This window comes from Cryptomeria japonica, chromosome 10 (assembly GCF_030272615.1).
Source record: "Cryptomeria japonica chromosome 10, Sugi_1.0, whole genome shotgun sequence".
Taxonomy (NCBI): domain Eukaryota; kingdom Viridiplantae; phylum Streptophyta; class Pinopsida; order Cupressales; family Cupressaceae; genus Cryptomeria; species Cryptomeria japonica.
In genome coordinates this window covers 771,702,712-771,725,001 of record NC_081414.1, presented here as the reverse complement: position 1 = coordinate 771,725,001, position 22,290 = coordinate 771,702,712, and positions in this window count along the sequence as shown.

Sequence of the window (22,290 nt, the reverse complement as noted above, 5' to 3'; positions counted from 1 at the left end):
GAAGATAGTGGTACTCCTATGACAATTGATACAAATTCATTAAGATATGCAAAGTCTTCACAATATACTTGATCTAACTTTATATTTGCTAGCCAAAAACCTCTCCCACAATGGAAATGTGAGCTCCTTTTCATAGGAAGAATGGGCTAATGGATAGTCAAGATTGAATGTCTTAAGAAACGCTAGTATTGACTTTCATAGGCTTGGATGGATCAAAGGCTTCTCAACCCATGAGGTGTTGACAAGTGTCAACATGAGAAAGCTTGAGAGGAAAATGATACAAATTCATTAAGATATGCAAATTCTTCACAATATACTTGATCTAACTCTATATTTGCTAGCCAAAAACCTCTCCAACAATGGAAATGGGAGCTCCTTTTTATAGGAAGAACGAGCTAATGGATGGTCAAGATTGAATGTCTTAAGAAGGGCTAGGATTGACTCTCATAGGCTTGGATGGATCAAAGGATTTTCAACCCATGAGGTGTTGACAAGTGTCAACATGGGAAATCTTGAGAGGAAAATGAAGTGTAAGGAGGATCAATCCATAAAGGCTTTCTTTGTCACTCCAAAGAGGATGGAAGAAAAGAAGAGAAGAAGAGAATAAAATAATTCCTTGAAGTGACCCTTTGTAAGAAAGGCCATGTGGGTTTTCTTGCCAAAAGGAGAAGGCTTTTAAGGCTTTGTAAGACAAGTGGGAAGTCATTAATGGCAAAGGAAGTGACCCTTTCCTAATCCAAGGGATTAGGAATGTGCATCTGATTAGAGATGGATTAGGAATGATTAGAAGAAATGTTAGGGGGCAAGTGGGAAAAGTCAGAGAAGGCAAGTGGACGGAGAGAAATTAATTAAATAAAAAAGAATATTTAATTAATTACATATGCAAGAAGTAGATAAAAGGTTAATTAAACAAATACCAGATATTTATTTAATTTGTGATGAAGAAGAGAGACAACGTGAATTAATTAAATAAATGATTTTTATTCATTTAATTAATAGTTAGATTGTGGTTTATGAGTTAAATAGATAAATTGAATAATTTATTTAATTAATAGAGGAACATTAGTAGAATGAATTAACTATATATTAATTTTAATTAATAGTTTAAAATGGTAAAATAATAAAAAAAATACTGAATATTTATTTAATTAAGTGGATAGAATTGGGTGTCTACACTTATAATTATAGATGGTTGACACTCTGAAGTGAGGGAGGTTGTTGCAAGGAGAACTTGTAACTACAGAGGAACTTGCGAGTCTCTAAAGATGCCTTTGAAGAAGTGTATGAGATGGGCGATGACAAGACTTGCAAGGTTTTTACTTTGGGAAGAATGAAATCAAAAGAGGTTTAGAAAATTTCTTATTGAAGAATTAAAAGAGATTGAGGCTAGATTGGATGTGATAGAGAATAAATAGAGAAAAGGAATTGAATTAGCTAATTGAACATGTGAAAGGAGATTAAGTGAAAATGGTATGGTGGTTAATGAAAGACATAATGCAAAAAGATGTGATAAGAGGGTTTAGTGTTATCTAGAAAGGCTTGGGAGAAGAACTAGATATTCTCTCATGAAATGGAGAGATTAGGTAAAGAGTGCAACAAGAAAAAAGATGAGAAGACGTATTACTACAACCCTATGATGGGGAGCTTATGGAAGGAAGAACTTGTGGAAGAATCCCACACAATTGGAGTTGAAGGAAAGTAAGAAAAGGAGAGAAGCATAAAGAAAGAATGGAGAAAGAAATAGGAGACAAAGAAGATATAAAATTATTTGAATGAGATGTGATAGAGGAAATGAAGATGGTAAAAGATGAATCCCATGTTTTATGTGCTAACATTTCTTTGAATGCACATGTAAGAGAAGATGCAAGAAAGTGTCATACATGTGGCATTGAAGAAGAAGGGATCCTCATGCAAGAGGATAAAAAAGAAAATGATGAAAATAAACAATTTATGGTTGTAGCATGTTCTTTTGAGGGTATAAACGAGGTAAAGTTGAACTTGGAATAGAAATAGAGGAAGAAAATGGAAGTATACAAGATGTACATGATTTTTTTTTAAACAAGAGGTTGAGGCAACAACAAGGAAGAAAGAGATTACATAGGTGGTTTGTTGTTTTCCTAATATTTGTGTTGAGTTGTAAATTGTGCTCCTTATTTATGACCCCAATTTCTCACTCTCCTTAGTAGTTTCTTTACTTTCCACTCCCCTAGACCATTTTATGATCTTTTTAAGGATTGAATTTACTCCCTAACTCAAGAAGATGTGTCATATTCTATTTTATATCCCAATTATCTTATTCTACATTTAATTATTGTCAAAAATCAAAATTAGGATTGGATCTAGCATCATAGGTCTAGTTGCTCGTATCTCCCTTTTGGGGAACCTATTTTGGTTGGACCTGGGCACCTAGCATGTGTCTTGCCAAAATCTTTCAAAATTTCAAATATTTTGAGTGTCAACCTTTACATTATAGAACTTGGTCTTGATTTTTGTTTATGATCATTTTATGTTTCCTTTTAGGTGGCTGTAAGAAGTTGAGTCCCACTTTTGGGCAAAAAGTGAAAGTGTTTTCGCTATTTTTCAAATTTTTCGTCGATTGATGTCAAAATTTGATGCACTTAGAGATTGAATCTCAAAAAATTTCAGCAATAGAAAATGTAGTGCTCAGAGTCTAATTTTCAAATATGTAATTTATTTTAATACCCACATGCTAGAAATTCCTTTTTAGTAGGCATGTTTAAAAACCAGTATTTCAAAATGCCCGTTTCAGGACCATACCACATGTGTACGACCACCCTTTTTTGATGTAAATAAATAGATTTTTGCAAATCGTTCTGGGAAATGATACCTAAGACACCAAATATTGATGAGAATATTTTTGCTTATTTTTTTATTGAATATTTTTTTTTTATTAATTTTTAATTGACAATAAAGTATATTTTCAAAACATCGAGTGTACGACCACCATAATTTGATGAAAATTTTATATTTTTCAATTTTTTTTTTAATATTCAAAAGAATTGTATGTAGATTGATGTCATATAAATTATTTTTCTAAAATCCTAAAAACAAAAAAAGTTATTAAAGTTTTAGTGAACCTTGGTATTTTAGGTTTAGGTTCCACTTTTGATTAATAAATAATATAAAAATAGTAAAAGTAATCTTATCACTATGAAATTTACATTTCTATAATCAGGACGCTGAAAACTCTAATGGGTTTTCGTTTCGTCAAAAAATTCAATTAGGAAGGCCCTCAAAAAATTAGGCCAAGGTAGAAATCTAATGTCGTTTTACCTTAGTCATTTTTTTGGAGGTCCAAGCATAGGCTTTGTCCCACCAAGCCTATCCCAAAGCAAAAAACAAGCTAAGGGTTGTTTCTCGCCCCTAATTTTAACAAATGGGCGCCCGTTTCGCTTTCAACGGTACAAAGCGAAATGGGCCAAACATAGGCTTTGTCCCACCAAGCCTATCCCGAAGCAAAAAACAAGCTAAGGGTTGTTTCCCGCCCCTAATTTTAACAAACGGGCGCCCATTTTGCTTTGTACCGTTGAAAGCGAAATGGGCGCCTGTTTCATTCAATAATGGGCGCTCGTTTCTGAAAAGATCTGTTGGGTCAGAATCTAGCCCACAAGCACAAATCCCAATGATTGACTGATTTTTCAATCATTGCCTGACATGTACGATCTGCAAAGAGAATGTTTTGATTAATCATTTTCTTTGTTTGTCTTATTGTTGATTTGGTAAGGAAATCGATTCGAATTCAAATTTTGGTGTAGCCATGGGATCAAATCAACGCAGGAAGAGGCAAAGGAAGGTTCTGAAAACTGAGGAGATTGCAGCAAATAGGGAGAAGGAGGCAATGCGTCAACGAGAGAGAAGATCAAGAATGAGAGAAGGAGCTTCAAGTTCCACAATCGTTTTAGAAGAGGAGAACATCAATGAGACCATAAATGTTGACAAAGGAAACACAATAGAACCATTTAATTCAGGTGCATTTTCTAATCCATTATTGGATACATGTATGTCTTCACAGCCCTATGTTTTTTCTCATGAAGAAATTGGTGATTTAGTAGAAGCATGTTACTTATTAAATGAAATTCTAATTGAAAATTAAACCCCAAATGAAATTAGAACTCAAGTTGAAACTGAAATTAAAAACCAGATTGAAACCCCAAATGAAACTAGATCTCAACTTGAAACTAAAATTAAAACCGAATTTGAAACTCCAAATGAAATTGAAAATCCACCTGCAACTAAAACCAATAATGTGTACGTAGACATGGAAACACCAATTGAAAATGAAACATGTTTGAATGATAATCATCTTCTTGAAAATTTTGAAATTAAAAGTGATGTAATAAACAACCTTCCTGGCTTGGTTTCATGGAGACAGATTAGGACACATGCAAATAGATTGTCTAGACATTTTTTTTATAATAAGAAATTTGCGTTTCAATGTCAATGGTACAACTAATTAAAATGACTAAAATGCGAAAAGTGATGAAGAAGTTAGGCTTTTATGTCAAACCCAAGAAGAAGGATGAGACTTTAAAACAAGTTGTATCGACTGTTGCTAGCGCCTTTGATACAATTGGAAAGAAAAGTTGTTCTAAAGATAAAAATGTGGCACGACGGGCAATAACAACAGCTTTAGTAAGCCAAACAACTTCTAATAAAAGAATGATGAGTAACATAAGTGGATATCTTAATATTCATTGCAAAACTTTGTCAAGAGCTGTAAAAAGAAGAGTTAATTTTGAAATTGATTCGGCAAACAAATTGTGGACTTTTAGTGGTAGACTACCAAGGTTTGATATGAAACTTACTGGTGGAGTCAAAAATTTGATCGAAAAATTCTGGCACGATAATACGAGAGTATCACTTAATGTTAGAGATGTTCTTAAATTAAGAGTTGGGTCAAAAATTCGTGATCCACATCCAAAACACCTATTGGACATGACTCAAACTGAATTGTATAAATTTTTTTTGGATGATAAGGTGTTGACTATTAGCATTTGTCAAAGGTCTTTTGAAAAGTGTAAACCTTGGTATGTTCGAATTAACAAGGAAAGAGTCACATGTTGTTGCAAACTCGTGTTCAATTTCGCTACCATTATGATGTATTTCAATATATACGTGTTACCATGCATAGTAATAGAATGTTCCAAGAATGTGGTATAAATATACCACTTGAAACTATAAAGGAGTTTATTTCAAGTTTGTTTTGCAACCCACTAAATGAACAAAATTTTATTTTCAATGCATGTGTTTCTGGTGTATGTGATATATGTGGCAATCTTGCATTGTTGAATGAATGTTTGCATGAAAATCTTTCAAATGATTTTGGACAACAATTAGTTGATGTTAAAAGATTTAAAACTGTTGAGTATCCACCAAAGGATAGAAAGGTTGGAAAACGACGCGATCTAATCACTGAAAAAGTTAGTGTTCATGCATTTATGAATGAATTCAAGAGTAACATCGTACTTAAATATGTTAAACACACTCAAAATGCTAGATGGCTCGATGGTCAGTTTCGAATATGTAAGGATACATTTCTTGTTGGTAGTATACTTTCAGTTGTTGACTTTGCAGAGAACTACACACTTGCACCACAAGATGAGGTCCAATCACAATACTACAATTCAGTTCAAGTATCGATTTTTGTCCATATTGTCTATAGGCATGCACCAGATAGTACAGAAGAGGATCGCAAAATTTTGAGAGAGTACCATTTCTATATGAGTTATAATAAATTACACTCATCTGAGTTTGTCCAGTTTTGCTTCAAGACCTTTTTTGAGAATTTGAGGGAGAGAGAAATTCAGATGACACAACATCTAATATGGTCTGATAATTGCATAGGGCAATTCAAGAATGCTAGAATGTTTTATTGGTTGAGTAGGATTCATAAGAAAACTAATATTGAACACATGTGGAGTTTTTTTGAGGCTAGACACAGGAAAGGAGAACATGACGGTGCCGGTGCATGTGTTAAGAGAGCCCTTTGCAGAGAGCAACTCAAATTTGAGGAAAAGGCTAAATTTAAAAATGCAAGTGCAATTGTGGATTGGTGTAGTGCAAATTTATCCACACGATCAAGTCAGAACTCTACAATTAGACGTTTCTTTTGGCTAGTTAAAGAGAAGAATATCCTTCCAAGATATGATTGTGATACAATCAATGGATCAGCTAGATGGCATTCATTATAGAGTTCTAATTCTAACACTTGGACTATATGGACTAGAGAGCTTGCATGTTTTTGTCAATTTTGTGTTGCAGGTGAATGAGAAGAATACGAGAATACGGAATGGGTCGAAGAATGGCAACACAAATCCTTAACACCTACTGAGACACAATATGAAGATGTTAGAAGAAATGAAGACCCCGATCATGCATTTGCATCAGAAGATTATGATCGTGTTTCAGACCTCATACAACCTGACAATTTAATTCAATTTATTGTTTATAACTTTAAATTATATAGTTTTATGTATTGTCATATAATTTATGATTTCATATTTGAATTATAAATTCTAACAAGTTTTATTTCTACATGTACTTAAATTTTTTTTCTAGGACATGTGTATGCTGTTGTTGCACCTGAGGATAATGATGAGCAGGTTGAGTATTGGCTAGCGAGATGTGTAGAACCTAAGAAAAAAGTTGATATGTGATCAAGTAGATGATGATGGTTTTCAGTATCCAGTTGGGTCTGTTGTGGTAGTTGGTACATGGCTACACAAATACTTAACAAGAAGGAATGACTTACCAGCTTATGAAGACTACCAATCAGAAAAGAAGATTATACACTATTCTCATTTGGTGGTGGCAACAAACATCAAATTAGAAAGATACAAAGGTAGACCTGCTAATAAGGTATTGTGGACACTTTTAGTAGAAGAGCATGAGGCAATCATAGACGCATTGTAGAAGAGAGAGGATGCAGATGGTACATTAGGTTGAATCAATTTTATATGCATGTAAGTTTGTGCTACTTGTGTGAACTCTTTTATATTTAATCATGATAATTGTTTTTCTTTGTCCCTTTAACAATGTATTTGTCTACATTTGATACAATTTTGGTTTCATAAACAACATTGTATTAGTTATCTTTTTCTTAATGTTATTTTGTGCACATTGTAATTGTGTTACAATTGACTTCTAATTTTTTATGATATATTTATTTTATCGTAATCTCTTCATAGATTAATTGTAAGTTAACTTAAGAGGAAAGTCAACTAGTAAACCACTACTATCCGCACTAATAAACCATCAATACACTAGTAAAGTAGTGTGGTCAACTTAAGAGGAAAGTCAATACTATGTTTGTAGCTTCCTTTACTTATTTCAATGTAATTATTCCATATAGTAGGGCTTCCTTTACTTATTTCAAATCATTGAATAATGTTCTTCAAACCTTCCTAATAATTTCGTTAGCCTTAGTTCCATCAATCTATTGGATTCCTCTATGAGATTCATTTATAATTAATAATCCTTTTATAATTTTCATATCAAATTTATATGCATGTAAGTTTGTGTTACTTGTGTGAACTCTTTTAAATATTTAATCATGATAATTGTTTTTCTTTGTCCCTTTAACATTGTATTTGTCTACATTTGATACAATTTTGGTTTCATAAACAACATAATAACAAAACAATGTATCACATATATAATCACTAGAGTGCGCCAAATCGTATAACACAACCTGATATCATAATAGCAAGGAAATGACATAATAAAAAGTCCTATATATAATCACATAACAACAAGTCCTACATATAATCACATAATAACAAGTCCCAGGATAACATAACAAGTGTCATCATAAAAAGTCCACAATACAATAACATGGCATGATCTAAAATATACAATCTAAGAACTCGCATGCATCTCATCTGCAGTCCTCTTCAGTCCACGTCAAGGTGGTTGAGATGAATCATCCTGCTGCACGTGGTCCTGAGATGCACCATCCTGTGTCTGTGTAGTAGCAGTGTCTCCACCCTCCTGTGCAATATCAGTGACTCCACCCTCCTGTGCAGTATCAGTGTCTGCACCCTCCTGTATATTATTAAAAGATTTTACATGAGAAGAAGATTTAACATGAGCAAAAGTTACTTGCATAATTTACTTATAAATTAATTAAATACTAAAAAAATTTAAATAACTTACCATACGATCGTTCTTTACAATGCCCTCACTGGTACGTGGAGGTCCACTATCATGAACAAGAAAAATGGTCGTAGTCAAGTCCTGCAAAAAAAAAAACATTGTGCATCAATTTTGATAATCCCTATAAAAGCCAGGCACATAGTATAAACAAATTAGAAATTACTTTTCTAATCATCACCTCAAATGATAATGTCGATGGTTGCATCTAGCTCAATCCCATAGCCATACCAATACTGGTAGTGGTATCGACCGAACAACATATATAAAACATGAATCAAACTTGTATATATACATAAATTATAAAGTAGATATATAGAATACAAGATTATCACAGAAAAACATACATGTGATGCAGGCAAAGTAACTGATGGTCGAAGGCGTACATGTGATTCGCCATCAAACAATCTAGAAGCCTACAATTGCAAAAAATAACGAACATGAATCAAAGTTGTACATAAATTAGTAAGCATATAAACACTTCAAATTAATGGATGAAAAACATACTAGTGGTATATGAGGCTGAGCCTCAGCGGTCCACGGGTCACATGAAGAACTACCCACCTCAGTGCTACACGAAGCACCCTACAAAATTGAAAAAAACATATCATATACATCATTACATTAAAAAAATTATTGTTTATTCTAAATGTACATATCAATACAATGTATCTAGATGAAAGTGCATACCGTAAATGGGGTACCAACATCTCTAGGTATTGAGGTAACATGCTATTGGTTCCTCAATGATGTGGTATGATCCATCCTCTGTTCAGAAAAAAATGACTCATGTTATGGTTCATATGTGTATATAGAATGAATTTAATATTGCACTGTAAATTATACAAATAAATTTGTACCTCTGTAGGCTGATCATCGTCTGCCCACAAGAGATCAACATATGAAGAGACGACATCAGCATGTGTAGCCTCCTCAACATCATCATAACCACCATAGGTAGCATCAGCATGTGCAGCCTCCTTGACATCATCATAACCACCATGGGCAACATCAACATCATCAAAATCACCATCTCCTCCAGGGGCAGCCTCACTCTGTGGACCCTTACATACATCCCCACAGCTCGAGCAAACATGTGCTAAGCTGGGGGTAGCCCTCACCTCCCACAACTGCTGTACCAAATTGCCCGACAAGGCACTTAATGAACCTAGAGCAGAATCCACTGCTGGATGATGGGCAGGTGCTGGAACAACTAGTGATGGAAGAGGAACCAATGGATTATCGCGCACACGGTTTCTAACCCTATCACTCAATTTTGCTCCTGGCCTATCCTGGGGCATGCCTCTCCCAACCCCCTAAAATGATCTAATATCAAAGTAATTGGGCTTTTTGCCCAATTCAAATTCGGCCCATAATTTCTTCAAAAAATACATCAGGACCTCATGATTGGAGTCCACCGCTCCCAAAAGTGGCTAGCAATGCCTGGGTGCCTACACCATCGAATAGAGATCCGTGGCTTCTTCAGATCTATCTCTTCACCCGTCTTAGGGTTCATAAAATATTTTTTCAAATCCATTTTTGTTATTTTTAATTCATTAACTTGTTTGTATGTGAGGCCATCAGCGTAAAATGCACGCAGTCTCTCATGCCAACTACGATAGCTATCTAGCTTGCTATCTAATGCCTGCACAGACTATACAATGCCTTGCATACTCTCTGCAAGGCGTAACAACTGAGGAGGTGGATGAGGCTCACGCCTAATAGTATGAATATCTCTAATCAAAGCATCAATATTCGTCCTAATTGTCTATCTCAACTGATCGGTTGGAGGTGGAGGTGGAGGTGGTGGCAGAGGTGGAGGTGGAGATGGTACTAGACCTAATAGCTCATCTATCTCAAACTCATCCATCATGTGAAAATAATCTGCATATATATACAAACATGAAAATTTACAATTACAATTACAAACATGAAAATTTACAAATTTGAAAATTTACAAATACAATTACAAACATGAAAATTTACAATTACAAACTATTTAATTTACATTTCACCTTCCAAAAAAACTTATAATTAAATACAATTTAGCAACTTAAATATAAAAAAAGGAAACTCACATAGATCTATAATATTATTAATAGGTGGGTAATAATAAGCATCATTTAAGAAATATTATCCACTTAAATCAAAGTATAAGAAAAATTCTACAAAATAAAACATCATAATGCCCATGCAACTCAAACAATACTTATTAACATCTAAAGATGAATTAGGATAAGTTCCATCAAAATCATAAAAATAATCATAAGTTAAAGTCATTTAAGTTATATCTATGAACTTGTCAATACATGTACTACTTTGTTGTGTTCTTTTCTAGAATCATTGGATGATTTAGTGATCGCAACTAGTAGTACTACACTAAGTTGAAGCTTCAATAAATAGTAGGTTCTCTACTCTTGGAGGAGTTAAAAACAAAAAAAAACTGTATTGATCTATATTTGATTCTTATTTTTATTAAATCTGCCACTAGTGTGATTTATTGTCCTCTTAACTTAAATCAAGCTATGTAAATTTAAAGCCTCGTAACTTTTGATAGAGAGCATATTTTTTCATGCTTCATGTGGCATTGAAAAGGTGGTTCATAAATCTTCATAGATCACACAATTATTTTCTAGAATATTCCCTCATATTTTATATTTTATTTTTTGTGATTTCACATTCTAGTCATTTACTTGGACATCTTGGCACTTGAAAATGACCGTCTTACATGAGATGAATTTGTTTGATATGTTTTATATGTATTGATTTTATTGATCTTTTAAGTTTTTATTTGAGGAGGTATCATAGGTTTCTCTATTCATCCTTTTGTGGTAAAATTAGAAAGGGATAACTATGATTCTTTTGTAAAATGGTATCTTGATAAGTTTTAGGTGGTGTAATCATTTTCCTTTTATGTATAGAGTCATACCTAAACTAGAGACATTAAAAATTATATAATCTTGGTGTAACATCATTGACCATGTAGGAGTGATTTGATCTAGTATCAAGATCATGATTCTATGTGTATTGCATTGGATATTGATTTTCCCCACACACTTTGGAATAGACTTTAGGAGATCCATGGAGACCCACATATCTCTCCATTCCCAGAGGATCCTATTGTAGATTGTTTCATTCCCTTTGTAGATGAAGATCACATACCCTTCGATGGTGATACTTAAGAGGAAATTTATTATATCATATCAAATAATTTATTTACTTAAGATCAACTTTTATTTACATATTAAATAATTTTCAAAATATATTTTAATTATGTACATCAATTATATCAATTAGAATAAACATTTGGTAATTTGAAATACAAGCAATTATCATAAATAATTTAGAATCAATTCATTCTAAATGTAAAATGATACATACACATATAAATATATAATCAGTTTTTTAATTTAATATATACTTGGCAAAATAAATGTATATAGAAGTGTAAATTTTTAAGTAATTTAGTGGGGTTTATAATGAAACCTATCCAAGAAAATTTGTCATATATTAGAATAAGATATTTTATCTTACCATATAAATTAAGGATCATGACTCACAAGATTGCTATATATCTATGTGTTGTAAACAAAATATGTAAAATACACATTAACAAAAAACATGTTTCTTTATAAAAGAAAAGATATGGACAATTTCCTATAAGATACAAATGGAAAAAAATACATAACTCATCTACCCTATATATACACCACCCTCAACTCTCCCTTCTTGTTGGTTCTTATTTTACTATTTCAATTAATGCTTTCACATAATATAATACATTCACTTCCAACACACACTCTACTATTTTCATGTGCATTTTGCAAACCGACCAACACTTTACTAATATTGCTACAATAAGATTGCAATACCTCAAACTCTTGATGTACACCTTCTATTTATACTTTCTTGCTTTCCATTTAAGGCAAGTAGGTCACTAAGTCCAATCCTTTCGAGAAATCAACAAACATTTCTTAGACAACCCTACCTTGATTCTCCCTTAACAATTTTCATGTCCATAATTAAAAGGAGTCTTAAGATCATTTTCATAAGCCTACATTAATAATGAACATAATTAGGTTGAAGAAAAACCCCTCTTAGATGAATTTTTTTGTGATGTTACCTACCTCCATACTTGTCTCTTCTAGTGCAACTTTCATGAATCCTAGAGTTTATTTTGATTTGTAAATAAAGATTTGGTTAAACCTTTTGTAAAATAAATTATTATAGGGTTTTTGATCCTTTCCTTTCTCTATGTTTATTATACTTATCATCCAATCCAATGGAAAAATACACTCTCCTATAACAAAAAAAAACTAAATTTAACTCTAAAAGCTCCAATTAAAAACTAAATATATGTTCCATTTGATACAACACTGCTAGGAAAAACACTGATCACTAAACACCATTTAATACCATAAGCATCAATAACACTCCTTCAAATGTTATAGCACCACCTTTATTAAGTTAATCCATTAAATTAGCATTCTACAAAATGAACACTAATCTAATGAAATTAAAACCATTTATTTAAAACTTATAATTCTCCTTAATAGAATCCTTATCAAACCTCAATAATAGTTAAGGAACATTAATCCATGGTGTCCAACTCAATTGCTTAGGACATGAAAACGTTAAAATTTCTGACACTAAATATAGCCACCATAACGAATGCTTAAGGTGGTTGATAACATACATGTTACTCTAAATGTTTTCTTGAGCTAGGAATAATGGTATATTGCCACTATTGAATCTTAATCCAATGTTGTATTGACCAAGTAATCAACCAAGATAGTCAAATTTCTCCTGGGACTTGTTCGTTTTTTTCTATTTAGGGTTTAGTGTTCGTTTTTCTGTTCATGGTTTATTGTCTGTTTTTTGTGTCTAATGTTTATTGTTCATTTACGTTTTTGTTTTTTGTTTTTTTCCTACGGTTTAAATACCATTCATGTTTTTTTGTTTTTTTCCTACGGTTTTTACAATTAATGTTTTTTGCAATATTTGAAAACTAAAAACTATTTTAAACATGAAATAAAATAAAATAAAAGATGATTTTCAAACTTTAAAACATAAAAATTAAAAAATAACAATACATTAACATTTTTTTTTATGAAAAATAATAAAAATAAATAAAATAGAATATAAAAAATAAAACTAAATACCTGGAAGGAGGTAAAAATGGTCTAGGGGGTCAGCTGGGGTGAAAAAAATGGGTAACCGTGCTCCTCAGAAATGCCTACCCATTTTCCAAACAGTGAAAATGATGGAAAATAGTTTTAAAAAAAAAAAACATTTAGAAAATGGGTGCCCGTTTTTTCAAATCGGGCGCCCGATTTGAAAGAAACGGGTGCCCGTTTCTTAATGGCTCGGGCACCTGAAGCTAAACGAGTGCCCGATTTGTAAAAATCAGACACCCATTTCTAGCGGTCTCATTTTCCAACCTGCGAACTTCCGCGGGATTGGGACCCAACTTTGTGCGTTTACCCTTTTATCAAAAATAAACTTTGTGACTCATAAAAGATAGTAGCTTTCCTCATTTGGATATACAATCTTTATGATAGCGAAGCTTTGCCAAATTGATTGCACATCTAAAAAGCTAAAAGATAATCTACAACATCAAGTTTTTAATATTGTTCACTCACCATTATTCAAAGATGATTGAAGCTGCATGGGATGTTGGACAATGATAGAGATTATTGGTCGATGATTGACTTGTACCTTTCCTCAAGGGTTTGGTATGATCTTATGTTGTTCTAATATTTTTGAGTTTTAATCTTCAAATCTGATATTTATCATTCATTTGTTGTTATTACATGTTTATACACTCTTGAATTGGTTTGTACACCACCTTTTGATTGACTTATCTAAGGTTCACTTTAACACCTTTGAGTAGGGTTTCCTTTTATGTTTATGCATATTGTTGCTCACCACAATCTTAGACACACTTAAGGTTCAAAGAACACACTTTATTTCAGATCCAATTTGTTTATTTGTGGAGTTAGAAATACCAAAATGAGGGGTTGAATGAGGCAAGCTCCTACATAGCCACAACCAAACTTTCCTCTCTTTGTGCTTGTGCAGGTGTAGATCCAAAAACTTATGATAGTCTAAATGTACATGAAGTCTAAGTTTATAGAGACAAAGACAAATAAAAGAATTGTGAGAGAAAAGAATTGGATAGGGGTCCCGAATGCTCTAGTCCTACCTATTTGGGTTGGATTTTGAGGAACAAGTGTTTTTTGTCTTCTGACCTTAAATCTAGATAATTTTTGCAGTTTGGACAACCTTTGGACTATGGTGCCGAACACACTAGTTTGACACGACAACACACTAGGTGCACCTTTGTATTTTTGTTCCATTTTCATAGCTTTCAGTGTGTTTATTGTTTTGTTTTACCAATTTATATTGTCAGTTATGCTTTCTTTTAGACCTAAATAGACAACACTTAAATCCATCAATCTATATTCTATACAACAATGGGATAGAACCCAAGTTGTTTTATTCTCTTTGATTAGAGTTAGTCAAACTAAAAACCTTTGGTTAGTTTGTATTTTAATGTTTTATGGGAAAGATTTTTGTTCTCGTTTAATTACTAGCTAGATTAGTCCATCTCTTTCCCATATCAAACATTTTGGTGAATCTGACATCTTTTATATACCTTTTAATTCTAAAAAGCATAAAATTTGATTTACATGAATTGTTTATGTCTTATATGGTGTTTTCTTAATTGCTTAAGTATTTGAATGCTTCATCATTTCATTAGATCACATCATTTAAAGATATTGGTTAAAACAAGTTTTTCTTTTCTTAGATTAGAAAATGAAAACTTTAAAACAACATTCTTTTATCCCTTAATCAACATTTTTCATCTTTATCATTTTCTTCTTTTTTTTTCTCTCTCTCTCTCTCTCTCACATACATTTTTCTATCAACACATCTTGGAGAAAGTAAGTTTACCATGTTGGATATCTTTTTACAAGATCTCATTCGATGAGCCGTTTAGTAGTGATGATTTTGATAAGTTAGGTGAAGCCCTTGATGACTTCATCTCAGTTGAATCATCCTCTACGTCTCCTAAACCATCCTTTTATTAGAGATTAATCAACATGATATATGTTTTTGGTTATAAGAATGAACCTAAAAAACCTAAAATTGTTGTGCATCTTCAACATAATGTTCTTCAACCTCAAACAAAACCAACGATTGTTGTTAAACGTGTTAATAATCTAACTCGGTCTCCTAATTATTACTTAAACTTTGCAAAACAACTCACTCAAAGTAATAGACGTAATCAACAAGTGTCACAATAAATTCATTATAATGCAGTTGCTCATAGAAACTGTTAGAGTAAAGGTACTAGTTTACTTAATTAATTAAATCATATTGATTTAATAATTAAGTCACCTTTTCTCTATTTCACTTAAGCTAAATTTAGGAAGCTAAACTTAGGAATATTAATAATTAATTTATTATTAATTATTAATTGCTTTTAGGGCTTTCCCTTTTTAGGTTTGATCTCCTTTTATAAGGATTGATCCCTTTTGTAATTCATTATCTGATTATCATTTATTGCATTCTTTTGCTCTAGGTTTTCAAAGCAATCTTTGTGTTTTATGAATCTTCCATTGTTGTGAAAGGTTATTTGCATATATGTGTTCACTGGGTTCTATGAGGTTGTATTCTACAACTTTTACATGGTATCAGAGCTTCAGACCCGAGGCTTTCCTGTTCTTCAGATTGAGAGATTCTACCTAAATCAGGTCTTCTGTGCAATTTGGCTGATTTGGACCTCACCATTGAATTTGACACGTGTCAAATAGTCAAGATTGACCTTTTGTTTGTCAATTTTTGATTCACGAGGCCAGATCTCTGAGGGATTGAAAATTCATATTTTTTCGTGATCCAGGGTGGAAACTATTTTTTGCATCAATTTGGGCAAAAACAGACGTCACAGTTGGCTTCAGGTGGCCGATTCCACAAATTTTCATATATAATTCGATATATTTGGGCATCGTTGACCTTTGAGGCAAAATGTTTTTACCTGTACGATCGTATCGACACCTATGCATGCACTTCAAGAATTTTTTTTTTGGGTTATTTTTTATTTTCCCTTTTTGGTTTTATTTTCTCTTTCGAGAAAAATTAAAAAAAAATCCAATGAAAAAAACTTTATTTTAAATGTTTTTTTTGGTTTGTTCATAAGTTTTTTTACCCCAAAATGGGGGCGAGGGGGTTGGCGGCCCTTGTAGGTTTGCACGAACTGCAGGTTGTATGACCTACAACCGTGGGCCTGCAATAGGGCCGACATTTATTGCCGGGACCCACCCCCCGCTCTTTGCCTGCAACAGGCTGACGGTTATTGCCGACTCCATAGGCTCCCGCCCCACCCACCATCGACAATTTCTTATGGCCACCGACCCACGACGCCTCCCAACCACTGGTTCCCAACCTTGCCACTAGCCCACGCCACCTTTTGGCCCCTGACGACCTTTTTTTTGGTCACTGCGTTTTTCCCGACTGCCGTCGCCTCTTTTCCAATTGCCAGAATTTGTTTCCGACGATTTTTCTTGGTAGAATTTTTTTTCCGGCAACAAAATATTTTTCCGTCAATTTTTCGAGAGGGAGGGATTTTTTTTGTGGGACAGAATATTCTCGGCATATTCTGCTGATGTCAGCATCACGTCATGCTGATGTCAGCAGTATGAACTACACAACGACCCCTTTGACCCTCTTTGTGCCCTAAAAGTGAGGTTTTTTTTTCTTTTGGCCATAATTTGGGCATACGATATCATTTTTTGGCAAACAAGATATTGTCGAAAAGCTAGTTTTGTCCACTTTTCTGATTTGTGGGTTTAGTCACCTTGTTTTGTTGCTGGTACATTCCATAGCCATTTGAAGTCAAAAGTGATGTTTTCAGTCCCAAGCTCATAACTTTTCGCCAGTTTCTCCATATTTTGCGATTCTAGCAATGTTGGGACGATGTTTCAGAGCTCTTCACAACCATTCATGCACTTTTTCCAGATTTTACTTCAGATACATTTAATTCAATATTTTGTGTTTTTACACTCTGGTGAATTACTTGGACATATGAGCTCGTGGAAACTTCTAGTTTGTGTGGGCTCTATTTTTTGGTTGTTCATGTATTTCCAGTTTTATGTCTTTTTTTGACATTCTAAGCTTTCATTGTAAGCACTTATGATTTTGTAATTGCACTGAGATAAAGTGCCTCTGTATTGCACATGTATGATAGGATCTTGCACATCAGTATTATGCCTTATTGTACTCGCACTATGATATAAGGTGCCATGGGGGTTTGATGTTTGCCTTTGTTTGCTTTCATACCCTTCTCATGTGTGTGTGCCTTGGTTTGTACACCCTTTGTATTTGCTTGTACTTTTATGTCTGCATGGTCAGATGTTCTTGGTTCTTCTTCATGCACTACATTATGGCTTTTAGATTCATTGTACCTGTCATACCTCTCCCTTGTCATCATCATGGGGGGTTTTCTACTATTGGTGCTAATGCTTCCTTGGTTTCGCATTGGAGTGAGCTATGTATTCAATATTTGTTCCTATGTACTAGGCAGATGCAGTGATTGGTTACCCATGCATTTCGGTGAGATGGAATACTTACCATATGGACACTTTGTTGGAATCCAATAACACTGAGGGGGGAGGGGGTGGTGAATCAGTTTTCTACCGGTGAGATCAATTTTAACATTATTAACAAAGTAATTCAGTAACCGATAACCATAAAACAATATAACAGTAAGTAGAAATGATGCAACCACAAGAACATACACCATAACACAGAGATTTATATGTGGAAAACCTCAAAGAGGAAAAACAACGGTGGGATTGGTGACCCACAATATCTACCCATTGGCCAAATGAATAAATATTACAATAGGGGCTTGCACATGCAGGAAGGCCAACAACCTAGAGTGCACTGTTCAACATAAAAGGAGCCTCACTGACTACAAACACCAAATATTGGTTTACAAACAAAATTCTGAACTCAAAGAATGCATCTACTATGCTGGATGAGTTTTGGTTCAAGCACTGTCTGTATCGGTTTTCACCATGTCCTCCTTTAATGGTAACTTACTTCATATCCCAAACCTCTAAATCAATAACCAAGACTGACTATAGAATATTACATTCGCATTTAATCGATCAACATTGCTTGCATAATATCACACCACTATATATTCCTTCTCTCTTTATATATATCCAAAATAACCTTACCAGACTGACTTAAATACCCTTCCCAAACATAAACATGAATGCCTTATGTCGGCTTACAATGATCTTACAATTTACTTACATGTTGGCCGAGACAAAAATTAATACATTAAACTTCGTGACCGATGCTGCTAATTGCTGCCATGTAAACCTGCCAGATCAATCTCCTATGTTGGCCTCATATACCGGTTCCTAGTTTGCCGGTTTCCCTTGCCTATCAGATGACTTGAATGCCGGTTGCCAAATCATGAATACTGGTGAGTACCGGTTAAGTGTCCAACCCAAAATGAGGTGTGTTGCCATCAATGACAACACAACTAAAATGGATGAGTGTCAATTGCCAACACACTCTTGCATTCCTATTTTGGAGGCAACCTTCCATTGTTTCATTTAATCAGTTCTTCAGACTATTGGTACTTGTGCCATCTGTATCTTAGGATTCCAGATGTTTTTCCTGTGTTTGCCATCTGATTCAAATTCGAGTAATGTCATTGAGGGAACTCATGTAGATTCATGTCTTCTTGATCCTAATCATCTTTTGTTTCAGAGGAGGTTCTTATTTCAGCATCACAACAGTCATTCTATGATAGTGTTTGCAACTTCTTGATGCTTCAGTGATTATTCATGCTCGTCTTTTGTTCCTATCTTTTGGAACATTTTTGTTTGGAGGCTTCTTAGTCCTTTACTTGAGCATTCATCTCTTCTTGGAGAGGAGTTTTGTTCCCACAAGGTTTTTCTCCCCTTCTCCACTTTACAAAGATTTCATTGTAATTGAGTACCATATCAGGCCTTATTGACCCATTTTTTTTGGCTTTCATGCATCTGGTCCTTAGTTGTTTTTTAGCTTCTCCCTATCTTCATCTTAAGGGGGGGTGTTAGAGTAAAGGTATTAGTTTACTTAATTAAATCATATTGATTTAATAATTAAGTCAGCTTTTCTCTATTTCACTTAAGCTAAATTTAGGAAGTTAAACTGAGGAATATTAATAATTAATTTATTATTAATTATTAATTTCTTTTAGGGTTTTCCCTTTTTAGGTTTGATCTCCTTTTATAAGGATTGATCCCTTTTGTAATTCATCATTTGATTATCATTTATTGCATTCTTTTGCCCTATGTTTTCAAAGCAATCTTTGCGTTTTGTGAATCTTCCATTGTCGTGACAAGTTATTTGCATACAGGTGTTCCCTAGGTTCTGTGAGGTTGTATTCTACAACTTTTACAAAAACAATAAAAAACCTAACACTATACAATTTGTTCTTTCTTCTTCTCTTCCACCTTCTCAACTTGTGCTTCTTTTCGTACTTCATCTTACTAAACACTTTGGTAAGGAGTATGATCTTGTTGAGCAACTTCGTGGTACTCCAACTAAGATCTCCCTTTGGGAATCAACTCAAATTTTGCTTACATACCATTCTATGCTCTAAAAATCCTTGTGAAAGATAATTGTTCCACCATATGTGAGATTGAATGATGTAGAAAACTTGTTAGAGCGTATGCGTGCAACAAAGTTGAATATTGTGTTTCCACAACATGAGTTACCACCTTGGAAGTTCATAATTAATATGATGCCCTCATTATTATTGGCGCCATTATTAAACATGGGATATAGTGTACCTTAATTGATAATGGATCATCTTAATATTTGTAGCATAAACCTATTACATCAAATCAATGTGGATACCTGAGGCAGTCACCGACGAGGAGGGACCTCGAAGAGATCAGTCCAAACTGGTCAGCAAGAGTTAACACAATAGAAACACACAGGTATGATGGAGGCAAATGTAGAACAAATTGTTGTATTGCATGAACAGTCAATTACATCCAACCGGTAACAACTGGGTTACAACATACCGGTAGACAAGCCTGGTAGAATAGGTCTCACAGGGACCTTGAGTTGAAAGATCTATCTTCTAAGCACTATCTATTTGATACTCCTTTATCTCCGAGTTGATCTCCCTATTGCAAAGCATGCTTACAAATATATATATTGATCCAAAGGATCATGTCAGCACAAAAGGATCAAAACCCTAATGTGCAGAAATGAATGAAGTCGGCCTCCAGGAAATCCCAAAGGATGAAACGTAGAAGGTCGGCCACACGTGAAGAAACACCGAGATTAACATCCAAGGTTTCACAAGCATCAGAATGGATTCTGGTAGATCACTAGAGTAGGTCTCAGGCAACCGGTAACAACAGAACAATTCGGTAACAATAACTGTCAAGGAAACTGGTATCGATATCTTTCCGAAAAGTGATCCAAATGAGATGCAGTTAGAGAGAAAGTAGGGTGATCAGGTCTTCAAGAAGAAACCAACTCCATAGGAAACCGGTGTGCCAAAACCAGGACACACAAAAAGGAAAACTGAAACTGCAAATAGAAAAGAAAATGTTTTTGGTTGATGGAAGATTGCTATGAACCGGGGATACTCCTGCTTCAGACATCCAGGGTTAATAGAAAGTGAGCCTCTCACTTTGCTCGGGTCAGAGGAAAACCAAGGCGATCTACCTCTTCCTAAGAAATCCAAGATGAGTCTTCCACTAGTCTGTTCTTCCACTTCACAAGGTATTCTTTGTACTAACTGCTTCGGGTGCTACGCTCGATCCTACTATCCAAAATTTCTTCAATCTAATCTGGTTCCTTCCGAGGAAATTGTTTCTCCAAGTCTGCAATACCGTCCTCACTAATTTCTAGTTCATGGTACTCATGAAGATTTTCAATGTTGAATATAGGTGAAATACTTAAACTATCTGGTAGCTCCACTTCATATGCATTTCCATAACTGAACTTTCTCAAGATCTTACAGGGTTCAAACTTCTTCATCTACAACTTATTAGAAGTTCCAACCAGGAATCTCTCTTTTCTCAAATAGATCATTACTTCATTGCCAACTTCAAATTTCTTATGTCTCTTCTTCTCATCTGCCTTCTCCTTGTATTTTCTATTCATGTCTTCCAAATTCTGTTTAACCTGAATGTGCAATGTTGCCATGTGATCTGGAAATTCTTCTGCTTCTAAACTCTTCCAACTCTTCCGATCTTTATTGCTAATGTCTCCAATTCTGCTATTCCTTTAGGATGCACTCCGGTAACAATCTCAAAAGGTGTTTTTCTGGTACTTCTATTCACTGAATTGTTATAGGCAAACTCTGCTTTTGCAAGGATCAAATCCCAATTTCCGGTCTTATCTCCTACTAAACATCGCAACAAGTTTCCCAAACTCCGGTTAACTACTTCTGTTTGTCCATCAGTCTATGGGTGAAAAGTAGGATTGAACTTCAAATCTGTCTTCATCTTCTTGCAAAGTGTTCTCCAAAAATAGCCAACAAACATAGTGTCTTTGTCTGAAACTATGCTCTTAGATAATCCATGCAATCTTACCACTTCCTTGAAAAATAGGTCTACTATATGCAATGCATCTGATGTCTTCTTACAAGTTATGAAATGAGCCATCTATGGAAATCTATCCACTACCACAAATATAGAATCATTCCCCCTCGGTGTCTTAGGTAAGCCAAGTACAAAATCCATACTTATATCTTCCCAAGGTCTTACAGGTACTGTTAAAGGTTTGTACAATCCCACATTCTGACTACTACCTTTTGGAACTTGACAAACTCTACAACTCTAAACATATCTCTTAACATCTTTATGAATATGGGGCCAAAAGTACTGCACACTTACCATGCAACTGTTTTATCAATGCCAAAGTGTCCAACTAAACCTCCACTATGCTTCTCTTTTATTAGGTTCTCTCTCATGGAACTTTTAGGTATGCACAATTGAACTCACTGAAATAACATTCCATCCTGAATGAAGTAATCCAACCATTTGCTCCTATCAACCATAATCGGTTCTCTATAGGCTTTCCAAG